Source organism: Cyrtonyx montezumae, unplaced genomic scaffold, assembly GCF_038088225.1.
Source record: "Cyrtonyx montezumae isolate F1298 unplaced genomic scaffold, pur_monq_1.0 scaffold_20, whole genome shotgun sequence".
Classification (NCBI taxonomy): Eukaryota; Metazoa; Chordata; class Aves; order Galliformes; family Odontophoridae; genus Cyrtonyx; species Cyrtonyx montezumae.
This window is the reverse complement of record NW_027071937.1, coordinates 9,453,314-9,480,203: the sequence shown is the minus strand read 5'-3', so window position 1 is coordinate 9,480,203 and position 26,890 is coordinate 9,453,314. Positions and strand designations below refer to the sequence as shown.

At 53.1% G+C, this 26,890-nt stretch overlaps 2 protein-coding genes across 7 annotated transcripts in view; one reads left to right on the top strand and one right to left on the bottom strand.

Moving 5' to 3' along the window:
• Positions 1-24,228, top strand: part of PAXX (PAXX non-homologous end joining factor) — a 291,630-nt gene extending 267,402 nt beyond the window's left edge. The window contains exon 7 of the mRNA XM_065737754.1: positions 24,217-24,228. The gene's annotated coding sequence lies outside the window, so the exon portion shown is untranslated. The remainder of the gene's footprint in view (positions 1-24,216) is intronic.
• Positions 1-26,890, bottom strand: part of EXD3 (exonuclease 3'-5' domain containing 3) — a 161,671-nt gene that overhangs the window by 25,612 nt on the left and 109,169 nt on the right. The window lies entirely within an intron of this gene.

The following is a 26,890-nucleotide window of genomic DNA, read 5'->3' as shown; positions in this document are numbered from 1 at the left end:
GCACAGCACAGCATGGCACTGCATGGCATGGTATGGCACAGCACTGCTCTGAGTGCTGCCTGGGGCTGCTCTTCCCTTCACTTCGCTGCCCACCGGCATATGCAGCAGAGCAGCAGCTCTTCCTGCTCTAAGCACAGATGGGTTAGCAGCAAGAGCTGGGTGTAAAGAGGAGGGAACAAGAGGGACTAAGTAGAAAATCACATTTTTTCTGTTAAGGCAGAATGCAGGGCTGCTGCTGTGTGCACTCCCCACATGCAGCACGTTCCAGCCACTGCTGTGGGGATGGAGCTGTCCCCATCACATCACTGGGGCAGTCGCTGGCGCAGGTGAAATGGGGATGGGAGCAGTGCAGTGATGCTGCAGTGCAGGGCCTCTCCTGCACAACAGTGGGAGCCACAGGGACTGGGATCACCAGTGCCCTGGTGCCACTCCGCTCCTCCCAGACCATCCACCGAACCCTGTCCCACCGCTTGGGGTTCACCACAACTGAACCCCCACCCATGGCCACGCAGCTCTGCTTGGGAAAGGTCAGCAGCAGAGATGAGAGGGAAGCCGACTGCTGGGCTGCCCTCCCCTCCCGGCCTCTCCCCGCCAGCTCTTTCATCTCCGGGAGTGTGGCTCTTTCATCTTGGCTGACCCGTGGAGGTGTGAACAGCGTGAGGTCCCACCAGCACTGTGCCCAAATGGCAGTGTCCTGCCTGCCACTGCTGCCTGCCAGCATGGTGATGGCAGGCACAGGTCTGGCCTGGTTGTTAAACCTATAATCCCTTTCACAGTGTCCATCAAGGTGTCTGGGGATGGAGCATGGCTGGATGACTGTGAATCCTCATAAGCAGCATTAAATGACATGCTGATGGGTACCAGCTGCAAAGAGAGTGCAGCTGGGTAATGGGAGAAGCAGGAACAGAGCGAGATCGAGAAAGAGGAAGAGAAGAGGAAAAAAAATGAAAAAAAATAAAAATAAAAAAAGAAGAGGGGGAAGGAGAAGGGGAAGGAAAAGGAGAAGAGAAGGAGAAGGAAAAAAAAAAGGGAAAGGAAAAAAGGAAATGTTTATCCCAAGCACCCAGACCCAGAACTCCTGTGTGACATCAGCAGTACCTCCAAGCTGCATGTGCTCCGCCCAGCAGCCCAGGGCTGGGAGCTGCCCTGTGGGCACCATGCACCAGCAGTGACAAGGTGCAGAGGCAGTGCTGTCAGCGAGCACAGGAAATGATTTTGCTTCACACTTGCATGAGCGGAAGCAAGCAGGAGTGGTGGAGCATTGTCAATCAGCCCTGGCTCAGTCCTGCTTGTCCCTGGAGGGTCCAGGACATGTGGGCTCTGGTGGCTCCCATCCTGCAGAGGTAAAGGAGCAGAAAACAAACCCAAAAAAATCAAATGAAGAGACTGCTGCTGGTGTAGCTTCCTGCCTGGGGTCAGTGGTGCTGCATGCAGTGGGGTTTGCACAATATCAGGATGAGCACAGCACGGGTGCTTGATGTTGGGAAGCCTCACAGCACCTTGGCCATGTCACATAACTGCACTCCAAAAGGCCATAACTAACACCAAAGAGTTCACACACCACCAAATGTTTGTTCTCTAAGAGCAAGAGCGATGAGTCATGAGAACAGTGATGCTTGTGGGAGGGGGGATGCTCTGAAGCAGAAGTTGCTTCACAAGGATGGGTCTACAGAGCAGCCACAGCTCCCAGCTGCATCCTGGGCCACAGAAAGCAATGGGCAAAGGACAGAAAAGCAGTGGTGGGACAGCTGGGGAAAGCCCAGCACATCTGGGATGGTGAAAGCACCCACCTTGCCCTTCCCATCCGACACCCCTCACACCCAGGCACAGTGGGAGGATCTGGGGAAGTGTGCACTGCATGTCTTCACAAATCCTTACGGGGCAGTATAGACCCCATCCTCAAGCCTGTTTTCTGCCTGATCAAATGCTGAACAGCAGCGAAAAGGAAGCAATTAGTGCCAGTTGCTAACTGAATTGTTTTATAGCTTCTCCGAACCCAGAAGTTTGACGTCCATGCAAATTTAAATTCACCCTGTAAAACAGCCCCCAGGCTCAAAGAAATGCAGTCTGTTGGGACATGGGGACAACTGCCTTGGTGCATTTGTGTTCTAACCCTGCAGCAGAGGCAGTGCTGGGTATGGGGGAGCTGCAGGGCTGTGCCACCCCGTGCTGTTTATTTCTCTCTGGAAATCCGGATCTCACCTATTTAAATAAACCCTCCAGGAGATGCAGCAACGGGGCTGTTGTTGAGTGCACAGGAAACAGCTGCATTTGATTAGGCAGGGCTAATTTGGTGGCTCCGATAGCCTGGGAATAATAAAAAAAAATCCCCTCCTGTTGCAGCACTATTTATTTTCTATAGGAAAATCAAACAGAAAATAAACAGCCCATCAGACAGCAGGAGGAGGCATGCAGGATCCTTTCAGCAGATCTGCAGGGGTGGGAGAGCCAGCGATAACACACGTGGATGGTTTATCCCAGCTCCTCAGAGGCACCAGCTGGCCTGGGGGTGTGCGGTGCTGGGCAGGGTGGGGTGTGCAGAAGGTGCCTTTGCAGCAGGTGGGGAACCCAAGAGGCAGTGGCTGGGGGCTGTCCCCACCCCGGTTCCCTCTGACCCTGTGTGCAGGGGAAGATGAGGAGGTGGGGACTATAGCATCAGCAGCAGCCCAGGGAGCACAGGTGCTTTGGCTTAGGGAAAGGATAAGCTGACCCCGGGGAACGGTGTGTCTGACAGCATCCCACCTGCCCCGAGCAGCAGGGAAGTACCACTGTCCCCATCCCATCCCCATCCTCACCCCACAGCCACACATGCTCCCCAGCTTACTGGCAACATTTGCCAAGTGCTGACTCAGCACCTGGGCACAAACCAACAGTGCTGAGGCACGTGGTGCCCTAGGACTTGGCCTCGGGCACACATGGGGCTGCAGTGGCATTTTGGGAAAGGGCATGCAGATGCAGACAGGTGGCGACTCGCTCCTCTCCCCCCCCCTCCCCGTCCCCAGGAGAACCAAGGCAGCGTGCACTGCAATCCAGCTTCTCAGAAGCTTATTTCCATTTTTTTTTCACGTCTCTTTGAAAAAAACTGGCCGTAGCCCAGCCCTAACTGAGCTAAGCTACCCCTCCAGCTCCTAGACTCCCAAGCGGCCGCCAGGACTATTTATGCTGCTGCCCACACAGATTTCCCAGGGAGGGCAACGTGCAGTCCCAGCGAGGCGTGCTGCAGCCGAGCAGCTCGGGCTTTCAGTAAGAGCCTCGTTCTCCACTGTCCCACTCGCACTGCCTCATTTCTCCAGGGTAATCCCAGTTCACAGAGCAGGCTTTTGTTTCTCATTCCTGAGATCTCCAAAGTGGCGGAGTGCGGCTGGAGCATGGGCAAGTAGCAAGCACAGTTGTCGCTCCCCCTTTCTGCCTCCCTGCTGGAAGCCTTGGCACAAGGCCTTGGGGTTGCTCTGGGATGTGTCCATTCAGCCTGTTTGGCTGCAGCATTCTGGAGCTTTGGGGTGGCTTTGGAGACACACGTCCCTGATGGGGACCCTGAAGGATGAGGAGACATAAGCCACAGCCGGCCACGTTGGCTCAGCACGAGTCCCAGGCGCCCCAGGGAGACTGTTGGTGCTCAGCTTATTTTTGGACATGAGAGACGTGCAAAGCCTTGGACAGAAAAAGGCAGCTTGCAGGTTTTGAGGTCATCTGCAGGCCCTCACTGCCAGGTCACAGGGGAAAGCTGGAGGAGGGATGGAGGGATTTTCCCAGCAGGCTCCCTCCCTTGCATGCTGCATGGCTCCAGATGCTCCGCGATGCTGTAGCAAGCCTGGGCACCAGATGCAAAGCAGCTGAGCTTCATTAAGCCTCTCAGGGCAGCTTTACTGTACACCACACAGTGTTTCATCAGGGAAATTCCCTGCCTGTTCTTTTCCCAAAATGAAGTTGGAGCAGAAGGCTCTGAGGTGTGGGCTGAGCCCAGCTCTGTGCTGTCCCAGGCCCTTCTCCCATGTCTCCTGGGATGTGTGAATGGAGACTGGAACTGTGTCCCAAACTGGAGATCAATGGAAACGCTCAAACAGATGCCCAGCGAGCAGCATGCGGACACTGCTGGATCTAGAGGGGGACAGAGCTGGTGGTGGGGAGTGTGCTCAACACCAGCAGCAGTTTCCTGGTGTAACTTTTGGTACGGGGCTGAATCACCTGCTCCAGCTGGGAAATTTACTGTTAACGCCGAGGCTGAGATAAAACACCCTCCAAGCTCCCTCCCCACACCCAGGAAGCCCTGCGAGAGGAAAAGCACACCGCCAGCTCCAGGACCATGAAAGCAGGGCACCCCAGGGTGCCCCGAGCACCAGGCCGGCACCGCGGCACCGCGATTCCCATGTAACCCCGAGAGCGCAGCAGTGAGCGGGGCCTCGCACGCCTGACAATAGCGCTTTCCTTCCCCATCAATAGCGGCGAGATGCACGCTGGGCTGACACGGAACTGTGCACAACAAAAGCCAGTGTCCGAACAAATCTTCTCAGGCGCTGGGTCCCCCCGGTGACCCGGGGTTAGCCCGGACTTTTGCTCCTGCCCGGCCCTCCGGAGCAGGAATGTCCCTCTGCGCTGCACCATGGCTGGTTCCCACGCTTCCAACCTGCTTTGCTATTTATCAGCACCAAGCCTCTAATCCCCTTTGTGAAGGTCTGATTCAAGCTCAGCACAATGTGGCGAAAAAGGCAGGGGGGAGGGGGGATGGGGCGGGTGGGAGAGCTGGAGAGAGGGAAGGGAAACAGTCCCAAAGAATGAAAATCAAACTCTCTACCTTTCCCCCGCCGGTTCCCCGGGGACTCCCCGGCCCCTTGCCGCAGTGCTGGCAGCACGCACACAGCGAGCATCGCTGTCCCCTGGAAAGCTGGGCTCCAGGGTTCTCTGCCCTGCTCCCATGTGGGATGCTGTGAAGTGGGATGGAGGCATGCAGGAGTGCTGCTGGTGGGCACGCACGGGAGAGGGCAGCGTGAATCCCATCCCTTCCATCGCAGCACCCCCTGGCAGACAGCCCTCCTGGGCACACCTTTTCAGGACAGCAAGTGACACAGCTCTGTACCACCGTGGTCACAGCAGAAGCTCCATGTCAGGTCCTGGTTCCAGCCTCACATGGGCTGGCCTCTGCTTGCTCTGGTGGAGGATTCATGAGTCCCTTCCCAAGATAACTCAGGAACAAAACAGTTTCCAAAGGCTGTGCTACTTACAAATGAGGGTTTTCAAGCTTTTGTCCTAAATCCAATGCTGTTTTCTTTACGAACGGCAGGGAAAAAAAGTAAAAGAAGAAGAGACGACCTCCAATGCTAATCTTGTTAGGTTAAACTGTTCTCTAAACAGATGGAGGTGCAAGGCAATGGGATTTTTGTCTTTTCAAGGAAGGGGTTAGATTTGTAGGGCACCGGGGGTCACCCCGGGCAAACTGGCAGCTTTAGCCTTTGTGTCCCAGGAGTGAGCAGAAAGTGAAGTGGTGACAAATGCTCAGGGCTGAGTGGCCGAGGTGGGAGCAGGGAGCTGGGGCTTTCCCTGGCAAGGCAGAGCCTTGCTTTGGGCACCGGTGCCACTGAGGGCTGGCATAAGAGCACAGCATGTGGAGTGGGCAGGGACCTGCAGGCTGCTCCCCACCACATCCTATTGCATCCCGAAGGAAGAACTCCCAAAGCTGCCCTGTGGCTCTGCTAGGACTCATCTCATCTGGGGAGGATGCAGCCCCCAGGCAGCACATGCAGCATCCATTGGGCGCTGCTCCAAGCCTCACTTCATGAAGCACCACGCAGTCACAGCCTGCGAGGAGGTTCTGCACATGCAGCTGTGAAGTGGAGCAGTGCCCTCATGCCCTCCAGAGATGTGACCCACAGCACCAGGCAGGTGGCCCCCAGGCTGAAGGATCGGCAGTGGGGAGCAGCACTTCTGCCTGGGGCTGGGGATGGCAATGAGCTGCATGAGCCTTGCTGCGCTCAGGGGACATGTTTAGGATTAACCCAAGCTGTGTCTGCATCGGCATCACCCCCAGCTGTAGGCAAGGGCTGGCAGAGCCCCAGGGAGCCACTATCAAGGCTGCTGTCCCCTACCTGCGGCCCCACCTCTTCCTAACACCCTGTGTGCCAGAAAATGCCCCAGGTCATAGGTAGCCCCAGACAAAATGCCACGTCAGCTCTGCTTGTTTTGGGAATTTCTGACCCTTCCCACTGCAGCACTGTATTTTTCTGTAGCAAAGAAGAACTTTCCCCTCCACTCTCCTGGTCCTCTAAAATCAGAGCTAATCCTGCAGGGCTATGTGCTGCCGGGCCACTGCTGCACCACTCAGTCAGGAGAGACAACCTTTCCCAGGGTCCCTTCCCCAGGCTGGGGGACAGTGGGGCCAAGCTGAGGACACCAGGATGCAGCAGGTGGACATGCAGCCATGGGGCAGCAGTGGGAATCCCAGTCCTGTGCCAGTTCCAGTACTTGGGAACCATCAATTCTCAGTAAAAACACCCTAGAGAGAAGTGTGACTTATGGACTTAAATAACGAGGGTGGATTTGAAGCCCATGATGAAATGCCAATGCTAAACGTTGAGGGTTTTGCTTAATTCAGGTGCAGACCTCCCAGGCCAGTGGGGCTTTGGTTCCCCAGGGCAGCTCTGGTGCTGTGCAGGCAGGAGGATAGGTGACCTCCAGAGCTGCAGCATGAGCCAGGCTCCTGGATGTCCTCAATAGCGGAAGAGCAGCCCCACACACCTTTGTATGTGCCATGCTGCTCATCCCCACACATCTGTGTCTGCAGGAACTTCTGCCAGCAGCACAGCAACATCCCAGGAAACAGTGGGGATGTTCACAATGGCACAGTGTTAGCATGGCCTCAGCCTCACCCAGAGGAGGCTGGTGGAACTTGGAGCCCAACCCAAATGGCCCCAGGAGTGGATGTTTGTGACATCCCAGTAAGCACAGGCTGCTCCCACCCTCCTCCTCTTTCTCATCCCCCATGGAGCAGAGCAAACTGAGTGCATGATTCCTCCTTCTGGCTGCAGACACATCCTTCCCAAAGGGCACAGCCCAGCGCAGGAGCCGCTGCCTTTCCTCCTCCCACTGCAGCTACACGAAGAGCTCAGGGCTGCAAATGTGTGGTCACTGCACAGCAGTGATCCCAGCGGGTGCCTTCACACCCCCCCACCCCATGTCTGAATGCGGCCGGCACAGCGTGCTCCAGGCGGGGAATTCACCATCATCACTCCTTCCCTCCCCCTGGCCCCAGCATTCAAAACAAACAGGAGATGTGAAAACACAGCATCCAGAAAAATGTGTGAACAAGGAAATGAAAGAGCACATGGCTGCGGTGCCCAGGAGCTCAGCTGGGGCCTGTGGGGCTGCAGCAAGGCATAACCAGCAGCCAGAGCGTGCGGGGTTGTGGCTGTTCTGCCAGGCTCAGGGCTGTGCAGGATGTGTTGCTGAGCAGGATGGCACCCGTGGTGTTCAACCATGCGTTGCAGGAGCAACTACAGGCATGAGGGCACTGGTGTTGATGGGCCTGGGTCACTGCACACTGCTCTCCCACCCTGTGCCTCAGGTGTTCTTTGCAACTCATACCCATACCCAACCCTAACCCACACCTGTACCCATATCCATAGCTATACTCAACCCATGCCCTTACCTAATGCCTACACATACCCCAGTGCACACATTTCCTGTACTCTGCTGTCTTTATTCCTGAGCATATTTTCCCATCCATGGCACTCTGCAGCCACTCTGAAGCTGGAATGCACATTCAGATGGCAAAGGGGAGAGCTCTGCTTGGTGAGAGGCAGTGCAGCCTTCAAAGCTCCCTGCATTTAGCTGAGGAACCAGGCTTTGGGATCAGGCAGACACTGAGAGGCACCGTGGCACAGGGCTTGTCCAAACTCTCCCTCTGTGTGCTGTCAGAGGCTGTGCAGGTGACAAACCAGTGAGCAAACCAGGTGTGTCTGCTTCCATGCATTAAACATCTATCCTATCCATTATCTTTAACAAACAGAGCACTGCCTTCTTCCATGACTCAAAAAAAAAAAAAATACTGTGTCCTTTAAAATTTATTAGTTTTTGTTTTATGAACAGTTTCCCAGAGGAGAAAGCAGAAGTGATGAACATCCCATGCCAGCCCACACCATAAACATCTCCTGCTCCTTTGCAACACCAGAGAGGAAAGTGCCATCACATGAACCACTGGAAACAGCATGCCTCCACACTAGCAGCAGCACTGCTCAGCCTGTCTGCAGGAGAGGTGCTGCAGCCCTCTGAGCATCCTCATGGCCTCCTCTGGACCCCTTCCAACAGCCCCATGTCTTTCCTGTGCTGGGAGCCCCAGGCCTGGATGCAGTATTCCATATGGGGCCTCACACGGGCAGAACAGAGAAGGACAATCCCACCCTGCCTGCTGCCAGCCCTCTGTTGGTGCAGCCCAGGGTGCTGGTGGCCTTCCAGGCTGTGAGTGCACACTGCTGCTCGTGTGCAGCTCTTTGCCCACCAGGACCCCCAACTCCTGGCTGCTCAGAGTCCCCTTAGGAGAGCCCAAATCCTGACCCCACACACACCTATCAGTCCTCAGTCACAGCTGTCAGGTAGGAGGAAGCTGTCTGGGTGGGAAAGCATTCCACTGTCAGAAGAGGAAACAGTGGCAAGAACCTCCTGAAACCAGAAATCACTCCTGGTGACAACCACAAACATCTCAGCTGGGTTAACAAATGGAACAGCCGTGCTATCTGCTCCGTCTGCACAAAACAAAGCCCCGGATTGCACAGTTTCCCACCGAGGAGGAGGAAGGTCCCTGCTCCTGTGCTCTGCACTGGGTGCCAACAGTCCCCATACTCCTCAGTGCCAGCAAAGGTCCCCAAACCCTGTAGGGCTCAGCCTCCACAGGGGAGACCCAATGCAAAAAACAACCCAAAGAACAACCCAAAACGAGAACCCCAACCAGGCAACACGTGAGCTCCGCTTATGCCGCTTTCATCGGGCGCAGCTGAGCTGTTGGGGTGGCAGCCCCGTGCTGGGATCAGGGCACCGCAGAGCCGAAAACAAACAAACAGTTCGAGTTAATGGGGCGGCAGTTATTCTTGGCCTGGAGGGAGTTCACACAGTGCATGTTGTTCTAGTAAATAACTGCGAACGGAGCCGGCGGCGCGGGGAGCGGGACGGGACGCGCCCCGGTGCCAACAGGAAGCAGCGCCGCAGGGACACCTCCATCGTCACCTCCTCCCGCACCCACAGATGAGGGATGCGGCCACGGGTGATGCTCAGGAGCTGGCAGTGCAGGCGTTGGGGCCGTGAGTGGCACAGGATGGGTGCACCCCCCCCCACTTTGGCACCCAGCACAGATCCACGCTTGCTGCTCCGCTGCACCCAAACGCAGCTCTGCACTGCACCCGTCCAACACTGCACCGCAGCAGTGCGCTCTGCCCCGGGACAGCGGGGCTAACACACCCACAGCAGCCTCCACGTGTGCTGAGGTGAACATGTTCTTCAGTTTTTCTTTTTTTTTTTGAAAGAGTAATGGCACTCTTGGGTGTCTGAGATACAGAACCTGCATGCCCACAGAGGATTTCAGTGGCACTGGCTGGCCTGGCCTGACTCTGTGAAAGAGGTGGACATGGAGCAAGCACGCATGAAATCAAGAGACACATCATCTCAGCACGGGAAGGATGGTTACCAGCACCCCCCCTGCACTGTCTGTAATCTTTATAGAGACGTAAAACTGAGGAATAGAATGCAGCTTGCAGCCTCAGCCCCAACAGAAGCAGGGTGCAGCCCATGCTGTGCCACACAGCTAAGAATAACATACAGCCAGTGGCTGCTGGAGGGCACTGGGATTGAAATAAAAATAAAAGCACATGCAAAACCCACCTCCATCTCAACAAGGAAAGGGAAAAAACAACCAGAATGCACAGACCTGGTGTATTCTGCAACCCTGCAGTGCACACCAGCTCCTGGAGGTGAGCACTACCTGCCCAGGGCGGGCAGTGCTCTGTGATTACTGCTGGGGAACAGAGCTCACTGCTGGGACAGTCCCATCAGCCTTTGGTTGCATTTGTGATAGAAATCCTAAAAGCACTGTATTTGCAGACCCATAAAAGGCTTCCCCAGGGGGAGATAAGAATTGAAGACAACTGGTCTTAAATGATGTTGGAGAGATTTACGGGATCACCTTAAAAGGATTTATTGGAAGGCTTTTATAATGAGCAAATAATTAGCAGATTTATCTGCTTTTAGCTTCCTTGCTGTTTTACAGCCTTCATGAAACCCTTTTCCAGCATTTTCAATAAAGTAGCATTCTGCCTTACTGGCCTCTGAAGTGAAAAATTCCACTTTTCAGCAGCCACCAGTGGGGCCGGGAGGCAGTGTGGGGTCTTTGGCCTCCAGCACCCGGCAGTGGGGCAGTGGGTCCAACCCTGGCCCTACCCAGGGGCTGCAGGAACCAAGTTACCAAGGTCATAGAAGCACAGAATCCTTGAAGTTGGAAGGGATCCCTAAAAGCCCAACTTCCCTGCAACTCTTGTACATTTAGGAGCAGGGACGTGGAGTCTTGGAGATGCAGTCATCCAGCTGGGGCTACTCTGGGTTTTAGGGTCAGATCATTCAGAAAAGAAGCAGAAAAGGAGGAACGAGCCAGGGAGAGCAGGTGGCAAATGGCACAACCACACAATTCACAGCCCTGCAAGGACCCATGACAACAGGAAGACATGTCTGTTGGTGAGGATGGTGCTGGTAATTCCCAGCCCCAAAAAGGCATTGAGGAAGAACAGAACTATGGGAAGAGCCTAATCCTGACCAAGTGGTGCTGGAAGAAGCCAGCCCCAGTTTCCTCCTGCAGAGAAGTGCCTGCTGTGCCCGCTGTTGGCAGGACCAGGGCAGCCAACCTGGACAAGAAGCCCACTCTGTGTCCCAGCATCCTCCTGCAGATCCAGGAGGTGCTGGGAAAGCACTGATGGGTCCTCCCCTCATGGTGGGAATCGTCCTGGCTGGCTCTGCACTGGTTATGTGCGGGGCTGCAGATAAGAGGCCCAGGACGCTGTGGGAAACAGGAAGAGCTTATCTCCCACCCCAAGCTGCTCCTCCCACTGCAACCTTGCTTTCTTCTCACTGCTCCCCTGATCCTATGTGATGTGCGGCTGCAGTGTGGGCTTTGTGTCCTGCCCCGTGTGTGTGCCCTGAGCCTGGGTCACAGATGAAGTTTAGCACCAGGACAAACCCATGGACATCGGTGGGTCAGGGCCGTGCCATGTGCAGAAGTATCAGGACCAGAACCCCTGAGAAAGGCTGATCTGTAGGTGATGTCCTTAGAACAGCTCCTGCCCTGGAAAGCAACAGCCCGAAGTGCAGACACGGTGTGGAGTGTCACTTATCACCAAGTCCTCAGCTCCCTGGTACAGCCCTGGACACGAGGCTGGGAGCCTTCCTCTGTAAATGTAAATAGGTTTAGTTCCTCTGCTGCCATGCATTGTCTGCTAGCTGCAGCACTGACTGAAATCAAATGCATGGGACAGCTTAATCAAGAACACTCGGGTGTATTGGTGTTGGAGCCAAAGATTCTCCTGAAGCAGGAGCAAAAGTCAGTGAGGCTGAAGCGCTGCTCCAAGGCTCCCCATGGTCCCCAGCTGCAATTAACCCATAGCATTCGTTACTCAGCTCACGGCTGCACGCAGCAGCACTGAGGGCTGTGTCCCAAGCAGTACACCTGGGACAAAGCTTTACCATGGGACCAAGGGTGAGCTTGTCCTCCCACTGCCTCCTGGCTCCTTGGGATGCTCAACATGGGGTCAGCAGCACCAGGCAGTGGCTCCAAGATGCCAGAAGGCAGTGGGATGCCATGGTGTGCGGGGCTGGAGGCATCTCCTCTTGGATCCACTACCAGCACTGGGGTGCGGCTGCCAGGGAACATGAGAAAATGCCATGACCCTGGCGAGGAGAGGTGAAAGGGATTAAAGGGAGGGGTTAGCAGAGAAAACTGAAGGTCGTCTGCAGTGAGAAAGAAAGGAGGCAGTGGCAGTGAGGCCAGCTCTGCCTCCCACCCCAGCTCCCAGCAGTTTCTTTGTGCCTCCACTGACCCAGAGATTATGAGTATGGGAACAGGGTCTGCCAGGGTACCCTGTGTGCTCACAAAGGAGAGAGCAGGTCTAGGGTAGGGAGATGCTTGGAGAGATGTGCTGTCACTGCAGCTCTGCACTGGGGCTGGCAGTGGTGCTATGGTGAGGGCAGGAGCATGGGGCAGTGAGAAAACCAGAGCCCTCTGAGCCTTCAGTGAGAAAACTTGGGAGATCAATGGGTCTGCCAACCAGTGTGAGTTTTGATATCGATACCACCAATGGGTGTATTTAGGTTCCTGTCCACTGGAAACCTCAGACACTCAGTGTCCTCATAGACCCTCTTTTTCCTCCTCTTATCCTCACATCTGACCAAGGAACACTTCCAGCTACTGCTGTCCGTGAGGATGCTCCCAAATGGAATTCCCATCGCCCTCAGCTGTCCTCTGTAGCCCAGTGAGGCTGCAAAAAAAACCCAAAAAACCCACATCAGAAACCTCCTACTAAAAAAAACAAAACCCAAAATGCAGCCACTTGATGGGACTTGAGCCCTTCTATCAGGAGATCTTAAAGCTTCTCGGTCACTGATTTATTGTGAAATGGAAATCAGAGGTGAGACCAGTGCTGGAATCAATACCCGAGTGGATATTTGTTGGATACAGTGCTGCAGTCAAATGAGATCAAAGCTTATCAGTTATGAACATATCAGAGAAACACGCAGCAGATACAGTGTTTAAGAAACAAATTTCAAATGCATCAGAATTTGCCTAAAAAGAATTTCCCAGGAATCACAGTGCCACTCCGACAAGCAGGTGTTATTAAAATCCAGCTCCAAAGCCATCAGTGTGCACGCTCCTCCTTCAGCTTTCAAATAACTCCCATTAACTCCAGGAGATCAGCTTGGAGGATTAGTAAATAGATTAGCTGATGTCGGAGCTGTGTTCTGCAAAATGGAAAGTGCTCTGTAACTGCTCTGTGCTGTTATACGATGACTGCAGGGATCCTCCACTTGTACTGCCAAGCACCTCCCAGCTGTGACATCAGCCAGATTGGTTTCTCTTCTTTTTTTCCAGGAACATACCATGCGAGTAAAAATTGAAGAAATTGGTATTGTCCTTTGTTAAGTGTAGTGGGAGACTGAACGGGCAGAAAGAAGACGTGGTGCAGCAGGGACAGACAGAGGCTGCCACCTGTGTGTGACAGCCCAGCCCCTGCAGACAACAGCCCATGGATCCAGGACCTGGTGCTTGGGGAAAATCCGGTTTTGCATTTGCTGGCACTGAGACGTGGTGCTCAGCTCCTCTTCCTCCCCTCGCCCGCCTGCAGGAGCACATCAAGCCCATACCTGTGCTGGGTGACGCCCTCAGCAAGGACTCACTAAGTGCATACTAAAACCAAAGCAGAACAGAACAACTGAGCAGTGAGTGCGGAGCACCAGCCTGCCTTCCCTCTTTCCAACCCCCACTGGATGTTCCTGTATGCCAGCAACCACAAAGAGAGCCCCACCATCCCATCAGCCCTCCCCAGTGCCAGGGTGTCACTGACCCCAGGGGTGCTGTCCCTGGTGCCAGCCATCTCCCATCTCTGTTGGCCAATGCTCCCTGGGAAACCACGTGCACTCCGCTTACTTCATCTCATGCATGGTGACTAATTCCACCATTGCTGATGATGAAAACAAGCGGGACGATCAGGAAGGAAATTAAAAATAGCCCTCATGTGGCACTGTGTCAAACGCTCATGTTTAGATTTATTTTTATTTTTTGATTCCCAGTTTCTTTGATAAAATATTTTCCCATGCTGACTCCATGCAGAACGTCCCCTCCATTCCTGATGGATGAGCCGGGCTGCACTGGTTCCCTGTCAGTAGCTCCACAGTTCTCACTCCCACATCCCCACCTTTGGGGCCCAGAGGTCGCTCAGCATCGCACACCATCCTGGAGGTCAGGACATCACCTTTCATCACCAATCCCAAAGCATACAGGAGGGGAAGGCCAACCCTGCCCCGACAGCAGCACTCGGGCAGGGGCAGTGCCCAGGCTGCCGAAGCCCCCTGGCCACCATGCGGGAATGCTCTCAACAAACTTTCCTGATTTTCCAAGCTCTGTATTTCTTGTAAACATCTGAAACAAAATGAAAGCCTCGATTTTCAAAACCTTTGGACCTTTTTTTTTTGCTTTTTTTTTTTAAACCTCAAATCTAAACTAAGGACTTACTTTGCCTTTCCCATCAGGAGCAGCTACTAGCATGTGGGTTTTATTTCAATTGTTATTCTGTATTTTTTCCTTCTCAGCCACCTTACTGCAGGAGCAGGCGCCAAGCGTGAACTGCCAACGCTTCATTATGAAGAATCACTGAGTTGCAAAAATAGGAAACGGCGCTCCTTCCTCAGGCTCCCACCATTCATTCACCACCGGTGAGGAAACACAAACATGTACAGCCTCTCTATTTAGGAGGATGTACTGAAATGCTGTGCATTAAATGTGTGGTGGCAGCGGTGGTTATAGTGGCCACATATGCCAAAGGCTGCTTAAATGTCCTCTGACACAGAATCATAGGATGCGTCCAGATGGAAGGGACCTATGAGGATCATGGAGTCCAACTCGTGGTTCCACACATGATCACCCACAACCCAAACCATAACAGGTCACAGAATATCTTGAGTTGGAAGGGAATGTTCTGAGTCATAAGGGAAATGGTACACTGGGTGTTGGCAGCATACTGGAAGCTCTCCCAATGGGTTAGGATCTTGGCTTTGGGTACAGGTGATATTCAGGCTCCACCTTGGACTCTAGGAGCTCTGGCTGCTTTCTCCCTTTAGGTTACAGAGGGGCACAAGCATCCCATTCTCATGGTGACTTTTCCACCAAGGATGGCTGAAGTGAAGCCAGAAGACCTCCAGCCCAGCTCTTTTGTCCACAACATTGATTTCCCTTCAAAACCATCTCCATACTCATAACCAACACTCACATCCATACCCAGCTCCAGGCTGCCCAGAGCTGTGGGTGCCCCAGCGCTGGAGTTGCTCAAGACCTTGGATGGGGCCCTGAGCATCCTGAGCTAGGGGGGGTGCAGCCAGTCCATGGCAGGAGTGGGGTTGGGAGCTATAAGGTCCCTTCCAACCCAACCATGCTGTGATTCTATGACACTGCCATCTACAAGACCTATTCCACCCACAGGACATCATGTCTTGGCCTGGGATGCTTCATCACAAATAGAGTCAGCTTTGCCCTTCCTTCCTTCCATCCATCAGGGGGGTACCTCTGAATGATGGCAGCTTGTCCCCAGGCGCCAGCCCTGGAGGAGGACTCTCCCTTTAAGGAGAAAGGCAAAGCACTTTGTGCATGAATTTGTGCTTGTTTTGTCATGGGACACATTACCATGAACCCAAAAGAGGAAGGAAAAAGGGGAGGGGGGAGCTTTTGCCTTTCTGGTGGGAACAGCATTTGAGCTAACTTAGTTTCCCTTGGGGAAAGGCACCGAAATAACAGAGGAAGGGGGGTGTGTTGGGGGGGAATGAAGCTAAAACGGCGATGTAATCTGCCTGGGAAAAAAAGCACTCCCAGCATCGCTGGTGAGCCCGGCTGCCAGCCCGCTGCTGCTCAGGGATGCATGGGAAGAGGGCAGGCACTGCTGCTGCATGCTGCTGGTGGCACCCGGCCTGCAGGTGGGGACAGCCACCTGCCCCAGCACTGTGCCTCACACCTCTCCTGCACAGCCTGAAGTCAGCCCCGTGCAGCTGCACCCCCAGCGTCTGCGCTGGTGACACCATTTATTCTCACTGCAATATGACTTTCCTTGAGCAACGTGGGCCATGAGCCCACAGGAAGCATGCCAAGCAGGGCCATGTCCGGTATTCCCATGTAGGGTGGAGGTTCCCACCTCCTGATGCTGATCCCAAAGCCTGCAGGCAGCAGCTGAATGCTGCTGAGCGTTCTCTACAGAAACCTGCAGCCTGTAGGCACAGAGCAAAACCCTGCTGGAAAACACACGTACCTGCCCCTGAGGTTACCACAGTGAAGACAAGACAACAGCACGACAAGGTCAGGGGGCAAAGCCACTGCTATCCTGGGGCACACAGCCTCCACCATGTGTGGATGAAGTCTCCTTGTCAGAATGAACTGTATTTTTCCCATGTTCTCCACGGGTTGGGGTGGGGAGGAGGGGGGTCAGATCCCATTTGTTTTTGAGCAATGTCAGTATCTCCCTATTCTTCCTCTCCACGAGGGCTGGTTTTTCAGGCTCTCTTCTCAGGTACCAGCACTCTGATCGTGAGCTCCTGCCTTCCAAAACCTCACCTTACATTTTGCTTGCACCATTTGTCTGCATCTCCCACTGGCTTTCCTAAGGCAGCAGCTCTATTTCCAGAAGATTCACATTTGACTTAAACCACCCATGTGGAACTCTGCGTGCTCTCGCCCGCAGGGCACTGTGCTGGATGGGTGGACAGGGGCAGGAGGGGACTTGCACAGGCACTCTCATTGCCGCCATGCTGCGTGTACCCAGATCAATTTTGTTTTATTTTTTAACTTAAATATTAACAGAAAACTGAGTAACAATTACAGCAATGAATGTAAACACAAAGACAAACAGCTTCAGGATGCAACACTCTCTGCCTCTGCCCTGCAGGGAGCTCAGGAGCCTCTCTACAAATTCAGGAGCAGTCCTGACCTTGGTGATCAGCTCCTCTTCAGAACTGAAATGAGACACACAGACAAACTGCCCACTGCCCAGAGCACTGGCACTTCTGCCTTCCTTCCATCCCTTACCCAGCAAAGCTCTTAGGGCACAGGGAAACAGGCACTTCCTCTTGGCCAGCCTCTTCTGCCTGCTTTCTATCAGTGTTGACTTTCAGGTACTTAAAAATGGATTTTTTAATGACCAAGCCAATTTCATTCTGGGTACCGAATTAAGACTCAATGTTTTGCCACAAAGCTTTGTATGAACTGGTTGCTGAGATCTGACTTCTGCCCTTGATCAAGTCCTTAAGTGGCTGTTTCAGAATGGTTACTTAAAAAGCAAATAAAATATTTGCCCAGTTGCCTTCTTGTGCACGTGCTTGCGTGAGCTGGCTGACTTCTGTTCCTGCTCACATCCTGCAGCCCAGCCCACAATTACAGGGCTGTGCAGGTGTGTGGTTATGGCTGGAGAACAATGTAGCTGGATGTCAATGCCTAAATGGGAACAGGGAGGAAGCACCCTCTGGCTTCAGGAGGTGCTGGGAGGCAGCAGGATAGAGGAGACCTGGCTGTGCTAAGGGACAGCAGCAGAGCACAGCCCAGCACCGATCTCCCTCTGCTTCCAGCAGCAAGCCTTGTGCAGCCCAGAAGTGATGAGCTGGGGACAGGCAGGGAATGGCTGCACTCATCCCTGCCCCTGTCCTCTGCCCTGTCTTGCTGCCACGTGCTGAAGGAACTCGAGCAAAGCCGGATGCACCCTGCACACCCCTCTGCCCACGGGAGCCCCCCCAGCGCAGCCCCGCGCTGGGATAAAGAGTTCAGGCGCTCTCGGAGGCGGTTCTGTGAGAACATTTCTCAGAGGGCAGTGCACTTTTATCCGAAATAATTTTCCATTCCATTTATATCTATATAATAGGAGGTGGTGCTGGGGTCCGAGTTTTCCACGGCCCCGGCCCTCATTTCCCCGGCCGGGCTGACCCCTGTGCAGCGTCCCCAAGAATAACAGAAAAGTTCAATGGGACAGAAGGAGCCGCAGCTCTGCGCTCCCACTGCCACTGTGGGCACGCGGGCAGGGCAGTGTGCAGACCAGAATCCATACACTGACACACCTTGGGGAACAGACATGGGAAGAGCTGCACTGGGGAAGAGGTTTTGAAGAGAGCTGAGGAACTCCTGGTGCTGCTGCAGCTGCAGCGTGGTCCTGCAGCACTGTGCTGCTCGGTACTCGGATGATGGGGAAATCACACTGTGATTCTTTATAAAAGAAGTTATTCTTTCTGTTCAAAATATTTTTGATTAAAAACAAACAAACAAACAAACAAACAAAACCCAAACAACTTCTTGAACAAATGCACCATTGGAAAGCATTTTGACACTTGGTTTGTTCTTAGGAGGATACCATTTTGGACAAAAAATATGTTTCACAGAGCAAGGAGCAGTGGCTGCATTGGAAGCCTCTTCCACACAACAAAGCACCTCCTGGCCCTCCTTGTGGGCTGCCAGGGACTGCCCCTGCCCTGGGCTGTCACCCCACACCTGCAGCAGGGATGATGCCTGAGTAACAGTGAGAGACAAAGAAACCATGAGGAATGAACACAAGGGACACGCAGGCACGTGGGTAAAGAGAAAGAGCTCATGGCTTCACACAATGCCCTGCAGCCCTGTGTGACAGGGAGGACTCCGCTGTCCTCGTCCTTAAAAGAGAAAGAAAATCTTAATAGCAATAAGCAAAAGATTAAGACGAGAGTTTCACAAAGCTGCCAGTTCCACAAGCATTTCCATCACTCACTGGAATATGCTGAAAGGGAAGGACCTGCAGAAGAAGGGTCTAGGGGGGCTCTGGTTGACCATGAGGTTGACAAATAGCTGGCCATGAGCCAGCAGCATGCCTAGGTGGCCAATAAGGCAAGTGTGATCCTGAGATGCATTACAAAGAGCATGGCCAGCAGGGAAAGGGAGAGGATCTTCTCCCTCTGCTCTGCCCTGAGGAGGGCACAGCTGCAGCACTGTGCTCAGTGCAGGGCACCCCAGCTCCAGGCAGACAGAACTGCTGCAGAAAGCCCAGTGCAGGATGCAGAGATGGTGGGGGCCTGGAGCACCTCCTGATGGGGAAAGGCTGTTCAGCTGGAAGAGGGAAGGGGAGAGGGGATCTGATCAGTGCTTAACAATATCTAAAGGGAATGAGGAGCAGACTGACACCACCTCCACAGTTCTCTAAAGCAAACCAGCAAGCCCCAAGCCTGGAGCTGCACAGTCCCGAGGTCGCCTGCAATGCCTCCTGTACTCCCCATGCCATGATCCTCAAGTTGGCAGCAATATAATAAGCACTCCTCCAAACTTCCTAAATGTCAAGAAAATATTTACAGGGCCCACTTCTGCGAAGCGTGCACGCCAGCCCAAAGGGCATGCATGCACACTTTGCTGGGTGCTGCCTGGCATGCTTTTCACAGCGATATTTATTAAACATTTGCGGTTTTCCTGCTGAAAAACCCAGTAAGAGGCGAATGCCAAAAGTGGCTCCTCTGGGGCCGGAGCTGTCCGGGAGCCAGGACACAGAGCGGCTGCTCTGTCCACAGCACGGGAGCGCTGCTGGGGGAATCCATGCAGTGCTGAGTGCTCTCTGTGCCCTGCACAGCCAGAGCAGATTCCAACCCTAACCCTAATAGGGGTACTGATGGAGATCCTAGCCATAATGCCAACCCCAATCCTAATCCTAACCCTAACCTTAACTCCAACCCCAACTCTAATCCTAACCATAACCCTAACCCAAAGGCGGGTATTGATGGAGAACCTAACCCTAACCCCAATCCTAACCCCAACTCTAACCTCAACCCTAACCCTAATCCTAAACCTAACCCCAGCCCTAACCCAAACCCCAACCCCAACCAACTCTAACCCTCACCCTGACCTTCACCCCAAGCACAGACCTTCACCAGTGAGTCCATTTGTATGGCGTATTTCTCACTCTCACCAACTGCCAAGGTGTGGGGCACAGCACTGGGCTCAGCACACAGCTCTGGGTGTGTGTGGGCAGGTAGAGGTGATGGGCTGCACCCTGAGGGCAATGCTGCACCGCAGCATGATCCTGCACTGATCTCCAGCTTCCACGACAGCACTTAATTGAAAGCCTTCTAATGAACTGTTTAAATAGTAATTAGAGGCCAGCCCTGAAGAGGGAGATAAGTCTTGTGGGTATCTTTCCCTGCAAGAAAGGACCTGATAAGAAAGAATGGAATGATTTTCTTCTGGGATCAATTCCAAAGAGCAATTATCCCCTTGATACCACGCTGTTTAAACAGGAATGGATTGAAAAAACACTTTGCCAGAGCTGGTGCTGAATGGGCCGCGTTCCCAGAGCCGCACAGGGGAGGGCCAGAGGCTTCCTGCCAGCACCTGAGATAGGAGAAGATCCAAGCAGCACCGATACTGCGTTGTGTTTACACAAAATAATCACCGAATTTTTTAAAAGCTTCATGCAGACGTGAGCACCACCAGCAAGATGAGCTCTGTTTCCCAATCGGTTCCCATCTCAGTCGTTTACTTTTAATCTCAGGTGCTGCACCCCAGCAATGTGCCACCATGTGACTCCAGGCCTGGTCAGACACTCACCAGTCATACCTCGATGCAGTCTGAGTATTAAGCAAGTCTGAAAGTTTTAGCAGGCTTCTTTTCTTCCCATTCTACCACCTTTTGTGTAGCAACGCAAAAGATTGTTCCATGGGTCATTAGAAAAAAGAGGGGGCCGCACTCAAATCATTCCCTGTCACGCCCCACCAGCACCAATATCTGGAAGGGACTCTACGGCCAAAGGCACAAAAAGCAACAGGGCTATGGAAGTGGTGAGAAGAGCAAAAATCCAGGAGCGATATTTTAGACCTGGAGTACTTATCCTGAAGGGCATCCAGCTCTTTATGCACAATTTCCCCTAACTCCTTTGTTTTGATGATGATTCCCAATTATGGGCAATTACCAAATTTCATTAGCAATTTCTTCGGCTTGTGCCAAGGCCATTAAGAAAAATATGAAACATCATTTCCACAGCTGATTTTTGAGAAACCCACACAGCAGAGACGTTGCAGCCCAGCACATTCTTGCTCCTCTGCTGAAGCCCAGACAAGCTGGATAGATCCAGTCTGCTTTGTCAAGAAGATCAGGTTTTTTATCTGCCCTGGCATCACTTACTTTCAGAAAATACGTATCTCATCTTATCCATTTTTCATGTTCTTAATTATTCTCTATTTTAATGCTCATTCTAAAGCTTTGCATACTAAAAGATTCAGACTAATAGACTCCTACGTGCTGAGAGCACATCCTCCCTGCCCCAGTAAATATACCTCTACCTGCTGTTCTCCAGACAAACCATCCAGCCCCTGTGGTTTGACAGATTTATTGCAAACCCTTCTTCTGTGATCCAGCTTGGGGATGCTCCTTCATCATTTCTGGAGAAGCTGACTGGTCCTACCTGTCTGCATGGAGGACCCTTGACCGCTCCTTCCACTTCGGTTCTGAGGTTTCCCACATCCATGCACATGAGTCATCTCCTCCCAGCCAACATCTCCATCACTACCAAAAACCAGGGCAAAGTGCTCATTTTGTTTCAGGACTATACTTAGATTACCTTTCATCTCCATCCCATCCTCGGTGCATACCAGCCCTGCTTCTTCTTTCCTGCTTCCCTTTCCATTTATATGGCTGGACACTTTCCAAGAGTTGCACAACCCACCATTTGCCATTTCCTTTAATAACCTTGACAAGGTTGTGCTCAGCCTTACTTTCAGCCCTGCAGTCCCCAGCCCTGCTCAGTGCCGCGGGAAGCTGGCAGGGCTTTCTATCAGCAGGAGGGAGCTGCTGTTGACTCACAGCCTTCCTGGCTGCAAGGCCAGGGGCCATCCTGTTTGCATTCAGACAAGGGATGGGGCCAGATCTGCTGCGTGGGGATGTTCAGAAGCAACATTTGAATCAGAGTGCTTACCCCCCTGCTACCTGGCAGAGGCCAAATCAGGAAAGAGAGGAGCGATGCAGACAGGTGCTGGCACTCACTGCAGCCCGAGGGGCCAGGAGAAATTCTTGGAATCATGCAGAACTTGCTCATGACAGTTTTTATTTTTAGACCTCTTCTTTCAGAAGCTCTCCAAAGCCATGAAAGGCTCTGCTGAGCAATGCAGCACGGAGTGCCTTTAATGCAAACCCACAAATATTCACAAAATTGGAGGAAAGAGGGAGGAGGGAAACACCAGGAACTTGCCTTGGGAAGCTCTGTATGAGCACACCTTGCTGCAGAAAGGAGGACCACGCATTGCAGTCCTGCCAGAGGGTCCTGCTGCACACACAGCTCACAGATACACAAACCCCAGGAGCAGGACTCCTACCCTGCAGCCCTGCATGCAGCCTGCTCTGCCCCAGCCAGGTCTGCCCTGTCGCAGCAGGAGACGTAGGAGTCTGCTTGTCAGCTGCATGCCCTCCCTGTGGGCTGCTCCTGCACCAGCCCCGGGGCACTGCCACCTTGCAGGGTTTCTACCCAGAGGAGCAAAGCGCTTCAAAAGAGAATGAGAAACACTGCAGTTCTTGGAAGGGCTCCAGTCTTGGCTGGGAAGTTGAGACATGCCTTGGAGGGGATGGGAGTCCCCTTGGAAGATAATCAGAGATTTCAAGTCTCTCCTACTTCCTTCTATTTACAAAGTCAGCGAAGACAGAAAGCTGATTCTCCACCTCCCACCCCACACACAACAACCTCTGCTCACAGCAGAACCAGGGACACCTCCATGCCAGGTGACCACAAGGTCCTGGCAGTCTCAGTGATCAACGCCCGCAGGGAAGCCGGTGTCGGGATGTGGGACGTGTACCAAGCCCCAGGAGCAGGGAGCGAGATGAATGCTGGAGGGACTGTGCTTCTTTTGGGCTCGTCCCCAGAGGCAGGCACAAGTCCCAGCGGCTCGAGGTGCTGGGGCACTGCCAGCCCTCATAACATGAGCAAGTACCGCCCTGCTCACCTCTGTTCAAACAGGAGTGCATACGGAGCCAGTCCAACACAGACCTCCTCACCCAGACACAGAAGAGCTGAGCACCAGGGTGATGTGTGTGGCCTTGCACCATCTGTGCTGGCCTGCAGTCAGAGCAATGCCCTCTGCAACACACACAGGCATGTCAGTAAGGGCTCTCAGGTGGAGAAAACCCCCAAAGCAGCTGAGGGACCCATGTCATTTGGACAGAATCTGCTCCTGGGTCAACCTCACATCTTAACCTGAAGCTCACTTTAGCAGCTAAATTCCTCTGTTCAGAAAGTCCTGTGGTCTCTGGGCTATCCTGGAGCTGAGAATAAAAGCAGAACCAGATTCCTCAGCTGCTCCACAGCACTGAGGAGACATTAGACACGTGTTGAGGGAATAAGGGATCCTGGTGATATATTATAATTGTGGTGATGTTTATACAAAGCAGGAAAGGTCATCCGATGACTAAACAACTTGGCTCTAATGGTTAGGGGAGGCCAAGAGACACAGATTGTATCCTTGGCACCTCAGGAGCCACTTCCATGTGTCGTGGGTTCCCCAGCTCCAGCAGCAGATACACTTGGGCTTGGGCAGAGCTGGGGAACCAGAGGTTGACTGCTCCCCAAAGACTGTGCCATGCAGGGGGAAACCCAAAGGGAAGATTCGCTCACCAACATGCAAAGCTCAACTGAGAGATAATCCCCAGTACCCAAATGGAAGGAGAAACATCAGGAAGAAAAGGCTGACTGTGACTGTGACTGTGACTGTGAAATGAGGATGCTGAGTGTTGGAGCATGGGAAGGGGACACTGTGCTCAGCCCGTTGTCCCCATGCTGCCTTCTATCCAGGGGACACAGCGGGGCTGGGCTGGTTCCTTCCAGCATTTTTGCCATGATGCTAAAGTGAGGGAAACATCACACGGTGCTGCTCATCTGCTGACGAAGAAGAACCTTTGACTCCTCCTATGCAAACAAAGAAGCCTTGATGTGTAAGGAGCAAAGCTCTACTGTTAGTGCCTCTTGGTTTATCTGAGTGAGCAAAGGGTCCTCGGACAATTTGTCTGGGCTGAATCAAGAACTTCAGATCAGCAACAGAACCTGTACAGATACACACAGCTCAGAGCAGGGAGAGCTTCATTTCCCAGGAGTGGTTCTGGTGCTGCCTATACCCTACAGAGGGTTTTGCCTGAACGTGTGGTTCTGGTAGGGTTAGAGTTCTGCAACAGTTAGGGTTAGGGTAGGCTTAGGGTTTGGGTGGACACCACTGCTTTCTCCAGAACATCTGGAGTGGGACTCTCAGCTACATGGTTACTCCTGAAGGAAAAGGAGATACTTATAGGGTAGCTGACAGCACACACCAATAGCAAAGCCCAAATCTTTAGTCCTGTTAGGATGAGCAAAGAGCTCAGCCTGCCTCCTGCAGGACAGTCAGACCAAGCCCAGCCCTGCCTTGAATGGCAGCGGACACCCAGCACCCAGCACGGCCCAACATCACTGGTAGGATGGGGTTCTTGAGAGCCAGGGGCCCTGTGTGACACCCACAGCCAGTATTAGTGCTATTGGGATGGTCCTGCAGCTGCTCAGGTGAGGGCAACCCCTTCACTTCCAGGCTGCCAGGATGCTCTCACAAGAATGTGACCTGGTTATTCCTGCACCTTGCAGATGGCTGAAAGAGCACTGACATGAAAGAAATGGGAAAATGGCAGGTTGGACTCTCCTTACAGGGAAAATCCAGGAAAGTCCACAGATAAAAAAGGCAGAAAAGAGCTGAGACAGTGGGAACGTGCAATCAGCCAACTGCCCTTCTGCACTGAGACATCAAATTCAAATGAGGCCCCAGTGGGAATCTCAGGCAAACTCACCGCCAGGATGAAGGCTGCCATTTGCAGGGCCGCCAGCGGACACATTGCAGACCAGTGAAGTCATGATCAATTCCCATTCACAGCTACAGAACAGCTTCAGAACAAATGTGAGACACGGAAAATACTGTGAGTGGGATCCCAGTGCCCTCTGGCCTGGTGCAGGTTGTGATTACTGACCTTGTGGTGGAAAGTTAAGGTTGAGGAAAGAGCCTTTTTCTTTTGTGCCTCCATGAGAAACAAAGGGTATTTCTGTTGGACTGCCCAGATGGGTGCACTCCTCTGCACAAATCAGAGCAGAGTTGAGACTCTGAACCTCAGCTTCAGCTCTGTGGGATGGAGCCAAACACTAGGTACATCATTCAAAACAGAGCCATAAAGAACAGCCTAAAATCTTCCTCTTTTTCTTTTTTTTTTCTTTTTTTTTTTTTTTTCACAGGATAAAGAACAGCAGAAACAGGCGAATGTTTTCATTATTTGGGAAATCCTTCTGGCAGACATACTCAGCACAGTGGACTCAAACAACCTCTCATTCTTTTGTCTATGTTGGCCATTCCTGCAGCTGCCTCATTTATGGAAGAAAATCTTTGACCTCCTGTCAACCCTTGAGTTTGTATGCTTTACATATGCCCCAAACCAGGGAGAAGTCATGAGAAAAACTGCAATCAGAAGAGGAAAACCTGGAAGAGGTGAGGTTACTGCAGGGAAGTGCAGAGCACTGACCACCATCTGTCCAAGTCAAATGTGAACACCTCTGTATGGGCAGCTGAGCTGCTGCTGTCCCAAATCAAGCACTCGAGGGACGCAGTCCTGCTCCCACTGCTGAAATAGCCATGGGAGAGTCACGTCCTATTATGACTCAGCCTTACGCTGTTCAGAAAGATGATGTCTTCCTATCTGACCCCAGGGATCTAGAAACATATTTCTTTCATTCACTCTAGGAAACCTCAGACCTAGTTCAAAGGAGAAAAGCGAAAGCTCAGAAATTAGGAATTTAGTAACTCCAAATGGCACTGTCATCCTCCCACAGAGCGATTGTATGCCCAGGGTGAGCAGCCCAAATGTGAGGACAGTCCAGGAGGACACACTGACACAGCAGATCCCTCTGCCCAGGCTCTGCATTGAGGGCAGAATGGTGAGAGCAACAGACCCAAGGCAGACCCAGCATTATTTTCAAGCTAATACACCCTGAGATTTCCCATAGAGTTGTGTGGAGTTGGCACACAAAGCCCACTGACCCCTCCAGCCCCTGATGCATTCACCTCGCTGGAAGCCCCATGAGAGGCAGAGCTGGGGATGGGCTGGTGGCCGCGGAGCCGAGCTCTGTGCCCGGCAGGAAGCCACCTGTCTGCAAGGCGAGGAAGCAAGGAGGTTCTGGAGACGGCAATCCCAAGCAGCTTCTCGCTGGTTTTCCCAGCTACCGATCCAAGAGTGCCTGTGTTTACTTCCAGCTTTCCTCTCTGCTCGGCTGCCAAGCAGCCCTAACGACCGGACACAAAGTGCTCCACCAGGAAAAGCGCAGGACTGCAGCAGACAAAAAGCCCACAGCAGAGAGATGCTCCCTGTGTTAACCCTGCTCTACCTGGGTTGCAGCACAGTGGGCAAGGTTGCTGGTGGGCAAGTGAGCCCCAGCATCCCAGCCCTGCAGAGCCCTGCTCCACTGGCTTCTGCTGCCAGAGCCTGAGTTTTGCACCATGGGTGCTCTGCGATGCCACGGAGTGTCACACCCAGGTGATGCCATGGAGCTGGCAGGAGGAGGGACATGCTCAGCATCCAAGACACAGCTCTAGGTTCAAACCCATATTCACTGAAGGGAGCGGCAGCACACTGCTGCACACCAGTTGTACTGAGCACAGCCCCAGCTTCCCACTAAATGAGGACAAGGACAAGAGGCAGAGCCCTCAGCCAAACTGAGAGACTCACATGCTGCATCAGGGCTCAGGAGAACAGGCCTAGTGCTGCTCCAGCTTCTCCTGTCACCCTGGATGTGTCACACAGTGCTTCTTCTCCCCACTTCCAGGCTGTAAAGTCACTGCACTGCAAGGTTTTGCTGTGGCATGGCCCATCACTACTGTGTGCCCAGGGCATGGCCACTCCGCAGGTCCCCAGCTCTTGGCAGGGGAGGAGAGGCAGGAGAGCAAGCAACAAGAAAAACAAAAATCCATCCAAGCACTTGGCATGCTTGTTCCCAGCTCCATTCCAAATCCATCTCGATTCAAAGGACAGATGCTCACCTTTTATGATCACAGAAGAGAGAAGTCCTGCAGTGCCTCAGCCCCTGTCAGTGATGTTCATGGCACAGTGTGTGGCCATGGAGTACGGTGAGCCTGA